The sequence below is a fragment of the Neophocaena asiaeorientalis genome, unplaced genomic scaffold, assembly GCF_003031525.2.
Source record: "Neophocaena asiaeorientalis asiaeorientalis breed wild unplaced genomic scaffold, Neophocaena_asiaeorientalis_V1.1 scaffold223, whole genome shotgun sequence".
In the NCBI taxonomy this organism is placed as follows: Eukaryota; Metazoa; Chordata; class Mammalia; order Artiodactyla; family Phocoenidae; genus Neophocaena; species Neophocaena asiaeorientalis.
In genome coordinates this window covers 1,950,059-1,967,062 of record NW_020175045.1, presented here as the reverse complement: position 1 = coordinate 1,967,062, position 17,004 = coordinate 1,950,059, and the positions used below count along the sequence as shown (strand labels likewise).

Here is a 17,004-nt window from a genome sequence, read left to right as displayed (position 1 = left end):
ATCATCCCTGTGTTTATAGACGACTTAGTCTGCCAGGCACTTGGCTAAGCCTAACTGCTCAAGAACTCTTTGAGACGGGTGGTTTTATCACCACCACCACCATCATCATCACCGTCATCACCACAGTATAGCCAAGAAAATCAAACCTGGGAGAGGTTCCAAGTCATATGATTGGCATGGAAGGCTGGATTTGGACTTAATCACTCCCATACAGCCCCTAGAATTGCCTTTTTAAAAAAAAGTTTACCTTTTAAATGACTCTAACCAGAAAGTGTATGTACAAAATCTCCCTGAAATATCACTCTATCACACAAACTTAAGACAGAACTAAAACCAAGTTCTAAGATGCCAGATATTGGCTCAGGGTTCAAAGGAATAACTCCTGCTTCTCAAAAGAGGAGTCAATTGCTTGGTGAGTTATGAGCTCCCCGTCATTGGTGTTATTCAAGCACAGTCAGCCAGGGATTATTCACGCTCCAGGGAAGCCCATTGTGCAAGCAGAACTTGCATGCACAGTTTTTGTTCCCTCCCACATAAGAATAAACAGAGAGGCAAGGGGCACTTAAGGTTTAAGCGGAGTCCCCACATGAAAGGAAGAGATCGAAATAGACAAACTGATACAGGGAAACGGCAGAAAGCGGACAGTGCGTTAAGAGAAAACGGAAAAAACACAATCCAATAATTAAAATCCATGAAGAGATTAGATAAGATATTGCAGTCATAAAACAATAGTAGGGTGCTTTGACAAGGGTGCAAAGGACAAGAAAGAGTTCTTCGTGATTAAAATAAAGTAGCCGAAGTTTATAATCGATAGAAAGTTTGGAAGATAAAGTTGAGGAAATCGCCCCGAAAGTTAACAAAAAGTTAAGAGAAGGAAAATAGGAAAGGAGGGAAATGAAGTCAGTTTAGAAGGTCTAATATCCAATAAATAGAAATCATGCAGAAATTATGCTTCCTTTCCTGTATATCTCGTGGGGATACAATATCAATTATAGGATGAAATTATCAGAGAAAATAGTATTAGAGGATTCTCCAAATGTAAAAACATGAGTCTTCAGTTTTATTTATTTTTTATTTATTATTATTATTTTTAAAAATATTTATTTAGTTGCACCAGGTCTTAGTTGCGGCAGGCGGGCCTCTTAGTTGTAGCACGTGGGCTCCGTAGTTGAGGCGCCAGGGCTCCTTAGTTGTGGCATGTGAACTCTTAGTTGTGGCATGCACGTGGGATCTAGTTCCCTGACCGGGGATCGAAACCGGGCCCCCTGCATTGGGAGCGGAGTCTTATTCACTGTGCCACCAGGAAAAGTCCCGAGTCTTCAGTTTTAAAGGGTCCTTTAAGTGCTCAGTACACTCAGTGGAAAATAACCTCAGAATATCATTCTGAAATTTCAGGGCACCAGGGGATAAGAGGAGACCCTAAAATCTCCTGGGAGAAAGCATGAGGTCATGTGCAAAGGACTAGAAGTAAGTTTGGCATCAGATCTTTCGACAGTAATGCTGGAAGCTGGGTGATGCCTTCACATTTCCAATGGAAGATACCTCTAAACCTAGGATCCTATACCTACCCAGACTATTACCTGTGAAAAGAGAATGATGCTATTTTCAGAAAGGTGAGGACTCTAAACATTTAGATCCCACGCACCCTTTCTTAGGAAGCTACTGCAGGCTATGCTCCAGTAAAATGAGGGAATAAAATGATAAAGAAGAAGGTGTGAAGGCCAGGAAACAGAGCAGCAAGGGAAGCTGCAGGATGACAGGGATGCAGTAAAAAGCAGCTGGCCAAGATTCTGGCAGGATCATGGAGGGCCCACTAGATGCAGACTGCCAGGGGGAAAATAATGAACCATTATCTGCTATATTTCATAATTTAGGAAATATTATTATTAGGCAAATGACAGGTCTGAGAGTCAGAAAGAAAAAATTGAGGATAGGTACATTAAAAAAACCTCAGCAAGTGAAAAAAAAGAGAGGCGATATTAACTTTGGAAAAAACAAAAAGATAGGAAAGGAAACATGATCTCAGCATACAACTTGCTTCAACACGAACAATATTTACCTGGTCACGATAATGTAACAGGTAAAACTGATCTAAATGTACGGAGATGATGGCGGGGGGCGGGCGTCGAAGTGCATGGAGTGGGGAACTAGGAAAAGGGAGCTAAATTATCATCCACCTAAAGGCGTGTCAATAATGTCTTAAAACCGACATATCGATAAATAGCAACATAAGCATATTATTTAGAAATAAGGAGGTAGATAACAGAAGAAAACGACATGGAGAAAAAGAGAAGTAGCTGCCTCTGGGGATCAGGGCTGGGCATGGACGTTTTTCATGACAAGCCTACTTTACTTTTTATCTCTGCATGACGTATGTATTATCATGGTAAAAAAAGGTTACCTATGTCAATAGTTGGAACCATTTAAGGCATTTCAGTATAAAGAATCAATCAGTTACCTCCATTCTCTGAACACGTACTATAGTCTGCTTTTTGTAACACTTGTCAGACAGCTCACCCCTTCATAAACCAGAAGCGCTGACTATGTGCTGGGCATGTCACAGATGCCGCCTCGCTTAACACTCACAGGAGCCTGATAAGGTCGGTTTTAGGATTCCCACTTTATGACGAGGAGGTCAGATCAGAGAGTTAAATAACAGGGTGAGATACCACAGCCACTAAGTGGCAGAGCAGAGATTCCAACTCAACCCCCACCGACTCAGCATCACCGGGTCCAAAACTCGCCATCATCACAGCTCACACCGATGAAGCACAGCATCTAACCTAACTAATCAGATTCCTTGCTTCCTGGGCTCCATATCTTTCTCTTCTTTTGCTTTATTCCCTCATTTTGCAGGAGCATATCCTCTAATAGCCGTCTAGGAAAAGGGACCTGGTAGTTGCTATAAGCAGACACTGGGCTAAATGCTCCATGTGGATTATCTCGTTTACTACAACAACCCTATGAGGTAGATACCACCACAACCCCCAACTTATGGAAGAGGAAATGGGTTCAGAGGGGTTCAGCTACCTGTCACATGTCTGCTTCAGCTTTCCATCCCCCCCTCACTCCCGCCTCCCTGGTAACATTCAGCACGGGGCCTGACTCTTAGGAGGTGCTCAATATATATTTGTTGGGTGAATAAATAAAAGTCAGAACCTGAATGAAATAAACAAGGAGGCTGCAATGACTTCAGATCCAGGGAGTGCCAAGCCCTTTGGAAATGAGCTGTCTCCGTGGGACAGACATCTCTCCTCTCTGCGGGCTGCCCCAGCGCAAAAGCTCCGGAACGAGAAGGGGGTCAACCATCAGTTAGATAAATGCGTCTCTGGTTAACTGATCTGCCTGGATGATTGGAGTGAGAGGCCTGAGATGGAGGGTTTAATTATTCCAATGAAACCTCCGCTTAATCGAAAGGACTTCTGGCATAAAAACGGGTGAAAGATTATTGAGAAGGATGCGGAGACACTGGTACACACCACCAATGTCTACTGTGTTTACAGCTCTGAAACGAAAGCTTAGTGGGAAAGAACCAGATGCAGCCCTTCCTGTGTGTCTCCTGCCCTACAACCCGTTTCATTCCTACGAGAAGGGCACTTAGAGAAGCAGCCAGAAAATTCCTCCTGCAAAATTCTTCTCTGGCATCCCGGTTAACTTTTTAACCTCTGTCTAGCTCAGCTCATTCAACTGAAATATTGAGACGATAATATTTTCCATGAATTAACATGTGTATAGCAATCAGGAGAGCTTCGCTGATACATATTTTGAAAGCAGCAATTATCACTTTAAATTCACAGTGTAGTGGCACACACTGACAGCTGCAGACCCAACAGCCATTCTCTCTTACTTATCAACAGAGCCCCAATTCTGTTTGCAGCATTACTGTACCCCCCTTAAAAACAAACAAACGAACAAAAAAAAAAACCACAACCGTATTTCTAGCCTCCCTTGCAGCTAGAATTGTGGGTGTGTGACACAATTCTGGCCGATGAGATGTAAGTGGAAGTTTCTGGGTGAGACATCTAGGAAGGGTCTGTAGAGGAGGAGGAATCGGGTGAGAAGCACCTTTAGTTTGTCCCTGTCTTCCTACGTGGAATGTGGACGCGATGCCTGGAGGCAGGGCAGCACTCCTGTGAGCATGAGGACAAAGTCCACACTCTAAGTACGGCTCCATAGGACGCTTCACGGACTTTGGGTCCAAGCTAGCCTTTGAGTTCTTGGTTCATGAGAAGAATAAAAAACCCTAGTGTGTATAAAACTGTGATTTTGTTTCTATAACTTGCCGCCAAAAATCATCCCAGCAGATACACATTACAAACAAGATCTAAGCCTTCTGAGAAAATCACACTGGTCCCAGCCACACACTCTTAAGCCCTACAATCTGAGAAACTTCCTGATCTGTTTGATCCTGTTCCTTTTTTTCTAGATACAAAACCAGAGAAAGCAATCAATAAGGACTAAGTACTGCCCACATACAGAGGACTGCAGGGGACAGAAACAAACAGCATGACCCTGAGGGAGATGGGGCGCTGCCCAGGAAGTGCTAACTAACACCACGCCGTTGTCCAACGCATACGCCGGATGGTTTATCCCGCCCGCTGGGTCTGGCCTCAAATCCGGAGCCGTGCCCCTCACTTCTCAGCCAGTCTCTGGTCACGTCTCCAGCCTCCATCACATCCACTGGAATCCATCTCTTCTCTTTACTCCTCTTTATTCCACACGCAACCCTCCCCCCAACTCGAGTTACAGCCAAACTGCTCAGCCGTCATCGGAGGCATGTCCTGCCCCTCAGCCTAGGGCACTGCCCACCACCCCCGGGCCATCTCCTTGGGCACCAGGCCACCTGACACTCCTCAAGGTGCTCCCCCCATCCACTTCCAGGTGACCCAGGCAAAGGGCCAATGGCTTCTGTGGCATGAATATATCTCAGCTTGATAGCTTTTGGGAAAAGAGGAAGCATCTATGGGTAGTCAGGATTTGGGGGTGGTTGGGGGACATGGCAAACACCGGCCCTCCCCCTCCCCAGGCCCTGCCGCATATCCGGACATCTCCTGTAGTGGCTTCTGACTTGCACCCATCAGGGCAGAGAGGTTTGGAAGGGCGTACACCTCTTGCATGACCAAAGGTTATTGCTCCCCCCTCTCCCCCTCCAGCTCTCATTTTCCGACCACTACTGCAGAGAAGCTTTTGTGAAAAGCAGAATTAGGAATGACAGACTTAAACTGTTCTGAAATGTGTATCAATTTATCACATCGGCTCTTTACAAGCATTCGCTCCGTCTAGATTCCAGAGCTGCGCACACAGCAGACTGACAGCTCCGATGGTCTCCGTGAGCCGTGGCTGGACACCCCTTGGCCAAACCCAAAGCCCAGCGTGAGGTCAACCTCTCTCACTCCCGGAAGGGCAGCTTTGCTCCGGGCCAGCCCTGATGGTAATGAAACACTGTTTTCTCCTGCGGGTGCCTTCCAGGCCTGGTCAGCAAGCCCGCCTTGGCCACGGGGGCTGTCAAGGCACCGAGACCACCAGTTGGTTCCAATTCTGGAGCCCTCTGTGCTTTCAAAGAGAGACCGTTGGCTTCATCTAAGCTAAATTCTAGCACAGGAGAGGAGGGTGCAAACCATGAGCTGCTTTCTGGGTTGGGGTCTGGGTGAGGCAGTTTGGAAGGGACAAAACTGGACACGGGGCAGGCACAGCCCTAAACGTGAGCACTGACAAGCAAAGTCCTGCTCCTGGGAGGCTGGGGGCTGGTACGTGAGTGTGGGCTGAGCCCAGCGGCCCCGAGAATCTTCTAAGTGAAAAGGTTGGGTCCTTGCATTTCGTAGGAAAGGTCACCAGTGTCATCAAATACGAAGCCCACTCTTACAGCAGCCAAGAATGAGGGCTGGAAGTTTCTGTGGGAGCCACGTGCAGACTTAAACCTCCCCATTTATCTTGGCTGCACAGGAATCCCATGGGAGCCTGGGACAAGGTTAAAAAAGGAAACCAGGCGGGGGCCCAAGGCCTTTGGACGTCTACGGGGGCATGTCTGCAGAGTCTGGTAACGAGGACACGTCAGAGTAAACTTGAAGCAGGAGAGTGGGAGCCTCACTCATTCAGCCATCCATCCACCCATCCATCCACACATCCATCCATCCATCCACACACCCATCCACCCATCCATCCACCCATCCACGCATCCACCCATCCATCCACCCATCCACGCATCCACCCATCCATCCACCCATCCACGCATCCACCCATCCATCCACCCATCCACGCATCCACCCATCCATCCACCCATCCACGCATCCACCCATCCATCCACCCATCCACGCATCCACCCATCCATCCACCCATCCACGCATCCACCCATCCATCCACCCATCCATCCACATATCCATCCACACATCCATCCACCCATCCATCCATCCACACACCCATCCATCCATCCATCCACACACCCATCCATCCATCCACACACCCATCCATCCACCCATCCACGCATCCACCCATCCATCCACTGAATTCAACAAGCATTACTAGCAGAGAATGACAGAAGCGTAAGAAAAAGAAAGAGACTATGAGAAGGTTCAGGAGAAAAAAAAAGAAAAGGACAAGTGAGGATAAGACACAAGTGACACACTTAGGGATGTTCAGAGCAGAGCAAAGGAGGCAGAGAAAGAAACTTGAAGGAACAAAGGTAAGAGAGCCTCGCAGATTCATCGGAAGAAGAGGTGAGAGAAAGGTGGGAGCAGTGACTGGTGGAGAAGGGAAAAAGGGATGAGGGGCCTGGACCACAGCCTGGCGTGGCCCTTATTTTAAAGGTGAGCGTTAGCTCTGAGAATGCAAATCAGAGGCACAGTACAGCGCGCTGGGGGAGGGCTGGGGAATGCAGGTCAGTCGCGTTACCCACCCCGCAGCTCAGACGGAGTTATCTCCAGGGCCCAGAGCTGCATCCTTTGAGGCCTCGGGGCGAGCAGGCTGAACACAGAACAAGCACAGCTCTCTCCCTTCTGCGTTTATAAGACACACTGAAAACCTACTTAGGGCCGATATGGCGATCAATTTAAAATGCATTTCTAGTCGTGGGGCCGTCTATTTTTTGAAATGTCACGGGGACAGGGAAACGCAGTAATACCCCTAAACACATTTCCATGTGTTTGAACACAATGCTGTCAGTGACTTCAGTCAACTAGGCTAATATCTAGAAAAAGGCACATTCCAGGTTTTCTTATGTGGGCACAGGGTGGTCGTTGGAGGGTGGGGTGTTTCTGATTCTCCCATCACCATCCGGGGAGAATACCAACTGCTGAAATCAGGGAGGTCACCCCGGCCGCAGCAGGGAAGCCAAGGAGGAGGTCTGAGGCTCTCTCTGGCTTTCCCGGGCTGCACGGGGGCTGCCAGAGCCTCTTTCTAGAAAAGCCTTTGGGGCCGGTCAAAACGCCGGTGCAGGAAGCAGCAGACCAGGCTTTTATGTAGATCTCAGACTTCTGTGAACACCCCGAGGTGTGCAAGGCTTGAGGTCAGAACTGTACTTTCTCAGACCACAGTCCCCGGGGCAGATTTCCAGGCAGCAGAAGAAAAGAAAGCGGGAGGTGGTGAAGGCTGGGGGAGAGTGATTCTAGGAAGACTCCTGCCGCTGTCGGCTTAGAGAGCTGGGGGACTGAGGTTCCAAGTGAAGCACCCCCCCGCCCCCCCTCCAACAAGATGTAACTCCTGCCCTCCAGAGGTTAAGATACATGGTGTTTGTGGGTGGGAAGTGACATGGATTTCCCCACTTCCCCGTGAAAAAAAAAGATGGGGGCCGTGGGAGAATGACTGTAGGAATTCTACTCGAATCGAAAAGAATCAAACCAAAAAATCTTTGCCTCAAGAGAGAAAACCAGCAGCTTCTGCCTCCCTGTGTTCTAGAGGAAAGGATATGGTCCTAGATTCTGCCATTTTTCAGCTGTGTGCCTCGAGCACGTTGCTTAACCTCTCTGAGCCCCCATTTATCGTTCTGTAAAATTGGATAGGGAGCACCTACATCTTAGGGCTGCTGCAGTGCACACAGGGAGGCACTTAATCAATTATCACTTGGTCCACCCTTTCGGAAGCCCGTGGCCAACTCAAGATGGAGAGAAGTCTCTGTATAATTATCTCCACGCCAAACAGATTTTAGAGAAAAACTTTATAAAGATCTGTCCTCAACCCTTCTGTCTGGGCTTCTGATTTGCGACTCTCCCACCTGGTGCTGTGAGCATCTGTCTACCATGTTGCTTGCGATACTCTGGGCAGGACCGTCTCCTGCTTCCTTGCACACCCCGTGGTCTAGCAAGTATCTTTCACAAATAGGCACTTAATATTTATAAAGTGATTGATTTCCAGTGGCTAAGTGCTGGCTCTCTTGTTATAGTTTCCTCTCTTCGGTGGCTGAGACCTTTTTCTCAGCGGCTGTGGGGAGGGTTTTCACACGACAGCCGGCTGACTGGAGCGTCTGACCTTCAGTCATACCGAACTGGTTTTGCTGTGCCTGCAATTCAGATCTAAGTGCCAATCTATCTTGTAGCGTCAGTCAGCGGTGGACTTGGAGAGTCTAGAATACCCATCCCTCAGACAGAGAAAGACAAATACCATATGATATCGCTTACACGGGGAATCTAAAAAAAAGAGTACAAGTGAACTTATCTACAAAACAGAAATAGAGTTACAGATGTAGAAAACAAACTCGTGGTTACCAGGGGGTGGGAGGGGAGGGATAAACTGGGAGACTGGGATTGACAAGCACACACTACTATATATAAAACAGATAACTAATAAGGACCTACTGTAGAGCACAGGGAACTACTCAATACCCTGTAATGGCCTGTACAGGAAAAGAACCTAAAAAAGAGTGGATACACGTATGTGTACGACTGATTCGCTCTGCTGTACGCCTGAAACTAACACGACATTGTAAAGCAACTCTACTCCAGTAAAATAATAAGTAAATAAAATAGAATACCCATCCCTCCAGCTTCTGACCTACAGGGACAGAGCCATCTTGTCACGAACCATCTCCACCGGGTGAAACGCAGAAACGCCCGCGCGGATCCTCCATTCTGCTGGGGAGAACCCTCCACCTGCCTTCACTCTCCCCAACACATCGCGTCAGCGTTATGGCAACCACCGGTTTTTTGCAACGTGCTCCTTCCGTGGGCCACTCCTGGAGTCTGAAGCACCTGCCGCATTTTCAAGGAGACCCAGTTCTAGCCACTGGGGCGCTGGGGTTCCGTTTGTGGAATCCTAATTCTTTGAAAATGGATAACCCGACACCAGCCGGCATTCTGGGGAGTAGGCCTCACGCATCACCCCTCACTGTGGGAGGTGACAGGAAGTGCAGAAACTGTGTCCCCAGCAGACCTCCAGAAGAAACACGGCTGGGCCTCAGGCACAAGGCCTGCTCTGCCATGGGTGCCTGACACTAGGACGACTCCAGACAGCACGGGGCCTGCTTCCCAGCAGGACAGGGACAATCAAGACGCCGGTGATGGAAAACTGCAGGACACAGCGGCGAGTTCTGGTTTTTAACTGGGCAGGAAAACAAGAGAGGCGCCCCACTACCCAGCACGTCCGCTGGTTCGGAAAAGGACTCAGAGGCAAGCTCCGAATAGCGACAATGACCGTCTCCCAATCCTTCTGGGGCCGATGGCCCAGCCTGGGGCGGCTCCGGACGCCCGAGTTTTTCTATTTCCCCTTCGTCTCTGCGTCCTGCGGCAGCATCCTCACTTCCTGGAGGCATTTTTAGAAGAATAACGGTGCTCTCTTTGCCACTGCTATCACAACAGTAAGCGTTTCCCTGCGAGGGAAGTGAAATCCAAACCAGATTTTCTGTCCTGAGATGCTCTGCCAAAGAGATGGCAAGGGAGTAGGCTAGTTCAAACGCATTCGTGGAGCGTTGGAGAGGGAGGAGGTGGAAGAGAGACTCAGAAAGGGTCTCCCTACTCAAAATTAACTCTGAAATACACGGCTCTCTCACCGAACGGGGTCCCCTCCCTTGCTTCCACCCGTGCGGCCCCACATTTCAATGGGCTACCCCTTCGGATAATCAAGGGCTGGCTGTAATTAACCGCTACAACGTCCTCAGGAGCAGAGTGGAACCGCAGCTCGGGAAGGCTGGCCAGAGCTGCACCTTCCTGCCCCGTACCCCTCAAAAGGGGTGGCTCGGAGCTGTCACGGCCACAGGATGGAACCGCCCTGGGGGTGGTCGGGGGCCACGGGCCAAGTTCCCGCTTCTCCCACCTCCCTCTGCCCAGCCCCGCTTCCAGTCCTGCCAGCCGCGAGCCCTCAGCACCAGAGACCCTAAGCACAAAGCCATCTTCTACACACAGCGGAAGACTACTAGGCCGTAAAAAAGGAACGAAGTACTGACCCACGCGGCAACACGGTCGAAAACATCGAAAGCATTGTGCCGGGCGAGAGAAGCCGGACTCCAGAGGCCATGTACTGGAGGATTCCGCTGACATGAAACGCGCCGAACAGGGAACCGCACGCGGACGCAACTCCACCGAGTGGCGGCGGCCAGGGGCTGCGGTGGAGGAACGGAGGGGGCGACCGCTGACGGGTATGGGGTTTCATTTGGGGGTGACGAGAATGGGTCGGAGCTAGACAGAAGTGGTGGCTGCACGACACTGTGAGTGTGCTAAATACCAAGGAACTGTTCACTTTAAAACGGTGTATTTTGTTATGCGAATGTCACCTCAAATCAAATCACATCGCGTCAATAAAAACAGCTACGAGGGGTCGCCAACCGAGACTAACCCGAACCCTTCAAACCGTCAGTTCTGATGTGTCGGCTTTTAAACCTCCGGTTCCGGAAGACTGGGAATCCTCTGCGAGGGGCTCCTGAGGGCCTCAGTGTCCAGGAAACGGCGAGAGAGAAGAGGGGGCAGCAGAGGGAGGTGGGGCGAGGCTTAGAGGTTGGGGCCAGAGAAAAGGGAACCGGAACTCAGACCTTTATTTAGTACCTGCAGGTGCAGGGCCGAGAAAAGGGCCGAGAAACGAAGCAAGACGCCGCAGTGAAGGGAGGAGTGTTGGGGGCCGGGCGCCGGGAGGGCTGCGGAAAGGGGGAGCCAGGAAGGACTGCCCCTGTCTCTGCATCCGTGTCAGTCACATCCCTCCTCTGGAAGCTGCCCGGCGCCGCGCACGTGAACCCGAGCAATTTCCTGTAATCGGCTCACCTGTTTTGAAGCCACACGCGAGCTCGAAACATACAAATACCGAGACTCACATTTTCCACGTAGCTGTGCGCGATCAGGGGAGCCAGGAAGAGAAGGCAACGTCGCAAAACGTCTCCAAACACGCGGACTTTCCTTCCGAGGAGGGCTGGTGTCGCCCGCCTCTCTGAACGGTCTGCTGTGACAAGGTGTCTTTGATTGAACTTGGTCGGGGTTGGAGGCTGGTGGGCGTTTCTTTGTCACTTTCTCTGCCACCAGGCACCAGCGAACCTGAACCCGTGTTTTTCTGACGTTGCATCCTTCCCACACAGTGGGGGTAGAAATAACTTGACCAGTCTCTGAAAGTAACAGTGATGGGAATGCGGGAAACGTTACGCTCAGACATCACCTCTGGCTTCTTGCCATGTGAGCGAAAGCTTATGGATCAAGGGGCAAACTGGAAAGACTTTGTTTTTGGCATGTGCGAAATGACACAATCACCAGTAATTAAGGCGCCCATCAAAGCGGCACCCAGACGCTGTAGACGGTTACTGACTTGAGGCCGTTAGAGATGCTGCGTAGCGAGGGAGTCGGCGGACGGCGCTGCTTTTGTGATCGTTGAACGAGTCCACGCAGGAAGCCAGGCTTGTGAGCCGGCCCCGGTTTCACCCGGCAGGCGGTGACATGTCTGCACAGGACGCTTCCACGACCCAGCTGACTTCTTCAAACCAGTGACGTCAGTTTGATTCCCCCTCCCCCGAAAATAAAAAACCAAACTAGACTCCGGTCTCCGATAAGCAAAACACCCCCAGGGGCTGCTGCGAAAGTTTCTTCAGCCTCCCAGGACTCACTGGATTCCTGAAGCATGTCGTTAGGAAATGAGGAACCTTCTCAGACGCCTCCAAGAGGTACTGCGGGGGCGACGTCCCCCTGGGGGCCTGGTCCTTCTGCCTGCTTGGTAAGCCGCTCGCCCCGCACTGCGCCCTTCCTCCCCGGATTCTGGATCAAACGTCTCCTGCCTGGCCTGGCTCTGCAGTCTCTCTCTCTCTCATGCCATTTGGCTTGTGGGCAGGGCCTGGGCCTGCGTTAGCTGTTGGACAACGTTTAGCAACAGGCTCGTTTCTCTGCGTACGGAACCTCAATAAACCTCGGAGGAACTGATTGAAAGGTGCTCCCCGGGGAGGGCAGGAACCCCAGAGAGGGCAAGGCTGTGAGGCTGCCAGCTGCCGATAAAGGCAAGGGCCCCAGCTTCTGGGAACAGATGCACACACACTTCCCCTCCACCCAGCTGGGCTGCGGCCATCTCACTCCTTCAACAGGAACACACGCCAGGCACCCGCCCCCACTCCTTGGCCCTCTGCACCGTCCTGCCTCAGAAGAAAGTTTAAAAAAAAACCCAGCACGTAAAAATGAGAGCGTTCTGGTCCAAATCGGTCATCAGGCATTGATTGAAAGGCTTCTCTGGGCTCAAGTCCACGCTCTGTGCAATCAAAGCTACAGCATAAAGTAGCTGCCCCAGCACCCACTGTCGAGCACCCACTGTCGTTTAGGAAATTAAGATGGAAAAAGAACACGCGTGGAGCCATGAGAGCTCATGCTTCGGAGGAGAGCACGACCGATCGGCGAGGGGGGTGGCGGGCTCCACGGCAGCCCCCAGACCTGCCACAGAAGACGCTCCCTGACCGAGGATGTGGATTTGCCAGCTGGGCACACAGGTGTCAGACTAAAGAGGACCGGCCGGTTGGAAAGTATACTCACGTGCTTGCAAACTAGCTCGGCCCCAGGTCTGGCTAGGGGGTCTCTCCGTGGTCCTCTCAAATTCCCTCTCCTCCAGCACAGTGGCTGCCAGGCCCCCAGAAAGCGCTGATGCTGCAGGGAGCAGTGCCCCCCCCCCGGAAGCTGGCGCAACACCCCACTCACAGGCTGCCTCTGTTTTTAGCAGGGGCCGAGGTGTGGGCTGGGGTGGGCTGCCATACTTCCCTTTTTATTTTTGTTCTGAGCAGAGGCTGTGGGTGCCTTTCTGCAGAGGGGGAGGCTGGGAGAAGAGGAGGAGACTGTGTTCTCTCCGGCAGGGGGCGCGCTGCGGAGAGCGGGAGCCGTGTCTGCCCTGCGGGAAGGTGAGGATGGGAGGGCAGGAGCTCAGCCCCGCCCTTCCTGCTGCCCCCGCGGCCGTGCAGGCCCTCACCCCGGAGACCACGCTCCTGGCTTTGAACTGCACCGAGGAGGAAGGCCAGCTGAGGGGAAGTGCGGGGCCTAGAACATTCCAGGGAGGATGCTCCCGTGGGCCTCACGCGGGGCTTCCCAGAGCCAAATACACCATCACCCTCTTTTCTCCTCCAACATCTCGTCCTCCCCTGCCCGCATCCGCCTTGACCACTGACCCAGCTCCTCTGACAACCGTGTCTTCTCTCTGCCCAATCCAGCTGGACCTCCACCGCGGGCTGCAGCAGGGCTGGGACCCCCCCCACACACCCCACCAACCCCGGTCAGGCCCTGGTATAGATGCCGGGAGGAGCACGTGTTGGCAAACTCTCAGCGAGAGTGCAAGTTAGACTGCGGTGACGGGTGACAGTCGCCCGTCTGCCTGGCCTGTCCGAGCATCCCGCACAAGTAGGTGATCGCTGAAGGTTGGCCCTCCCCCTTTCCTAGAAGGCTGCGAGGCCCCTCTGGTCCCACACAGCTAGACAGGAGCTTCTCACCCTGTTCTCCGCAGCCCTACGCAACAGAGACCAGCCCTACCAGCTCTGCCTAATTCCTCTATTTCCCAGTCTACAGCCTTTCTGTTCCCTTTCCTTTTCTTAAAAATTGCAGTATGACCAATAAGCTGCATGCACCTTAAACTTAATGAGTTTTGCAAAGAAGACACCCCGTCACCAAGACCCCGATCAAGAAACAGGGCACGGCCACCACCCAAGCAAGTGCCTTCACGGCCCTTTTCATCCTATTCCCCATGCCCATCCCAGAGGCAACCACGACTGTGCTTTCTGTTTTACCTTTTTCTGGAACTCAGGAAAATGGATCAGCACGGCCAGCTCTCTCTAGGGTCTGGCTCGTCCCTTTCTGTCCACTGATGTGTGGATCACGGTTTATCCATTTATCTGCTGACGGACATTTAGGCTGTTGGCCCGATTTGTCTATTGGGACATTCCTATATGCATCTTCGCGGGGGCACATGTTGTCATGTCTTCTGACGGGTCGTCTGGGAGGTGCACGCTGAACTCTGTAAGAAGTCCCCACTCTATTTCCCGAAAAAGTGTCCCTGTCACCCTGCCTTCCCACCAGCGGTCGCTGGCAGGTGGGTGTCTGGTGAGAGACCCCTTCCTGGTTCACAGGCGGCCGCCTTCTCGCTCTGTCCTCACGTTTCCTGAGATCGTGGAGGGCAGGGGAGCTCTGCTGTCTCTTCTTCTTCTAAGATCACTGATCCCATCACGAGAGTCCCCCCCAGACCTCATCTAACCCTCATCCCTCCCGAAGGCCCCCACCCCCAAGTACCATCCCGTTGTGGGTTTGGGCTTCAACATGTGAACTCGGGGGCCCAGCGTGCAGCCCACAGCCCGTGAGAAGCGGCGGGAAGTGCTGCCGGTTTGGCTCCGCACGGGACGAGGGGGGACTCGCTGTACCTCCCGTGGGCTCAAGGCCCCCTCGTTACCTGCTGTGCTGTGAGCATCATTGGGACTTCGTCAACGGAGTGACGACTCCCTGAGCCAATCAACGGGAGGTAAGCACAGCGTGATGATTCAGTCTTACATGGTCAGAGCCCACACTAATGGCGTTTCAGAGCTGGCAGGGTTCTCGAGGGCCGTTTCAGGCACCAGCACGGCCTCGCACACTCCAGGGGCCGAAGGAGCCAAGGTGAGCTGAAGGACCGGCTGAGTTACAGCCCTGCGAGAACGGCTCCGTGCCTGGTGGGCCCCCCGTCCGTGTTCTCTCCTGCCGCCCACCCCAGTGGGACAGGGCCCTCTGTCCTCCGTGTTGCAGAAGACGGTCCGCAGGTGGAGGCGTCGAACGCCGGGCCTGGGACCTCCAAAGGGGTGAAGGGAGGAGCAGGGACTGACGGTGGTCTTCCACTGACCTTCCGTCACCACCCCGGCCCCTCACTTCTCCCCTCCGAGAAAGCTGATCCTTCCAAGCTCGGGCAGGACAGGCAGCAAGGATGACATCGCCAAAGGCAAGCGGAGGGAAGCTGCCCAGTCTTGGGGGAGATTTCAGGGGAAAGGACGTTCAGCCACGTTCCCAGGGGGGACCAGATGCCCTCGAAGTCCCTTCCAACTCTGGGATTCTGAAACACGCCCCGTCGGAGAGACCAAACGTAGATGGCAGAATTTTTCCACGACTGGGTGAGGAGATGCCCACTGGGCTCTTCAAGGGCCCACAAAAGGGATGGAGCCAACATCCAAGGGCCCAAGGAGCTGAATTCTTCCAGGAAGAGGGGTTACTCGAGGCCACGGTGGACAGGGTGCCCGGAGACGCCTCGGAGAGGCAGCAGTAACCAAGTGACATGTGAAAGGAAGTGGCATTGAGAGTTTCCTGCGCACACTCGGGGAGGTTCGAGTCTGAGCTTGTGGGTGATGATTTTTCTAGTATGGCGAGAACAGAAAAGAACAAAACAGCTGGCTCTGCAACAGAAAACCGCCTCATGGGAGCTCGGCGACCCCGGAGACGAAACAGCCGACGTGGACTGGCGGCTTCGGTGTAGGAACCTCGTCCCATCTTTCCCGCCGGCGGTCCCGCTGAGGCCCAGTTCTGCCCAAGGACTTGGGTTCAGCCTCCTCCCCGCGCTGTTTGCTTATTTATCTCCGCCTTGAAACCGCGGTCCTGAACAGCACAGGCCCTTCGCTGCTGACTCAGTTGCTGGAGCCAAAATTCATAAAATCCTATTTCGGAAAGGTCCCATGATTTTATTTTCTGATCATAAATATGAACTTTAATTAGCAGCTTGCTAATTAGCAGGTGCCGTGGAAACAGAGAGGGGAAGGGAGCATATCCCGTGTAAAACAGAGCCGGCCTCCCGTTAACTCTCGCCTCTCCCTCTGCCCCTCACCCCCTGCAAGTCCTGGAGAGCAGAGAGGTCGTCTCAGCCAGAAAGGACGGGGGCCAGGAGCTCACTCAGGCAGAGAACTGGATGTGGCCGTGGGCTCAGATGTCTCCTCTTTGGGTTGGTGAGAAGTTCCCGGGCGCGCCGGCCTGGTCAGAGGCCCGGCTCTGTCTGCCCGGCAGAACCAAGGGGCTAGGAAGAAAGTGGAGTCTTTGCCAAGAAGCTGAAGGAAAAGCCACTAGAGCTTCGAAAGAGCTCAGTGACTCTCCTTGACGCTGAACACTGGTGGGTGAGTGACTTCACGGTGCCCACACTTTACAAAACACGCCAGACCCGACACCCACCCCGTTCCTCCAACTGCCCCTCCTCGGTTCCTCTATAAATAACCCATAAAAAACCCATAAATAACGTATAAACAGTTTATCTATAAAATGGGAATAATAATGCCCATAGCTGGCAGAATTTTAGTGATGATTAAACACGTTTCTAAAGCAACTGCCTGGAATATAATAGATACTCAATTAATGGGAGCTTTCATCATTATCAACCGTGTACGAGTTCATTAGTTAAACCCAAAGTTGAGAACTTACTAACATCTGACGTCCTGTTAAGAGGAAATGGACTATCGCAAGCATTATCCAAGAAGCCGAGGTTAAAACGTGATTGTTAATTTCCTAAACATGATGGGGAAAAAAACCCAGTCCGTATGGTTGGTGGTGAAATGATGCTAACATCAACAAGAGTGTGTTCTGCATCACAGTGTCTAAAATCCAAGCATGTGTGGATGGTGTGACATGTGTCCTTTACGGGACACGG

General features: G+C 52.1%; 1 protein-coding gene across 7 annotated transcripts in view; it reads right to left on the bottom strand.

The window, feature by feature from the left end:
* The window catches only part of CARD11 (caspase recruitment domain family member 11), a 96,086-nt gene that overhangs the window by 40,744 nt on the left and 38,338 nt on the right, over positions 1–17,004 (bottom strand). The window contains exon 1 of one of the 7 annotated variants that reach the window (XM_024763466.1): positions 12,912–13,061. The exons of 5 other annotated variants lie outside the window; for them this stretch is intronic. The gene's annotated coding sequence lies outside the window, so the exon portion shown is untranslated. Of the gene's footprint in view, positions 1–11,227; positions 12,278–12,911; positions 13,062–17,004 lie in introns of those variants that run through there. One more of the 7 variants, XM_024763467.1, reaches the window with a different exon arrangement.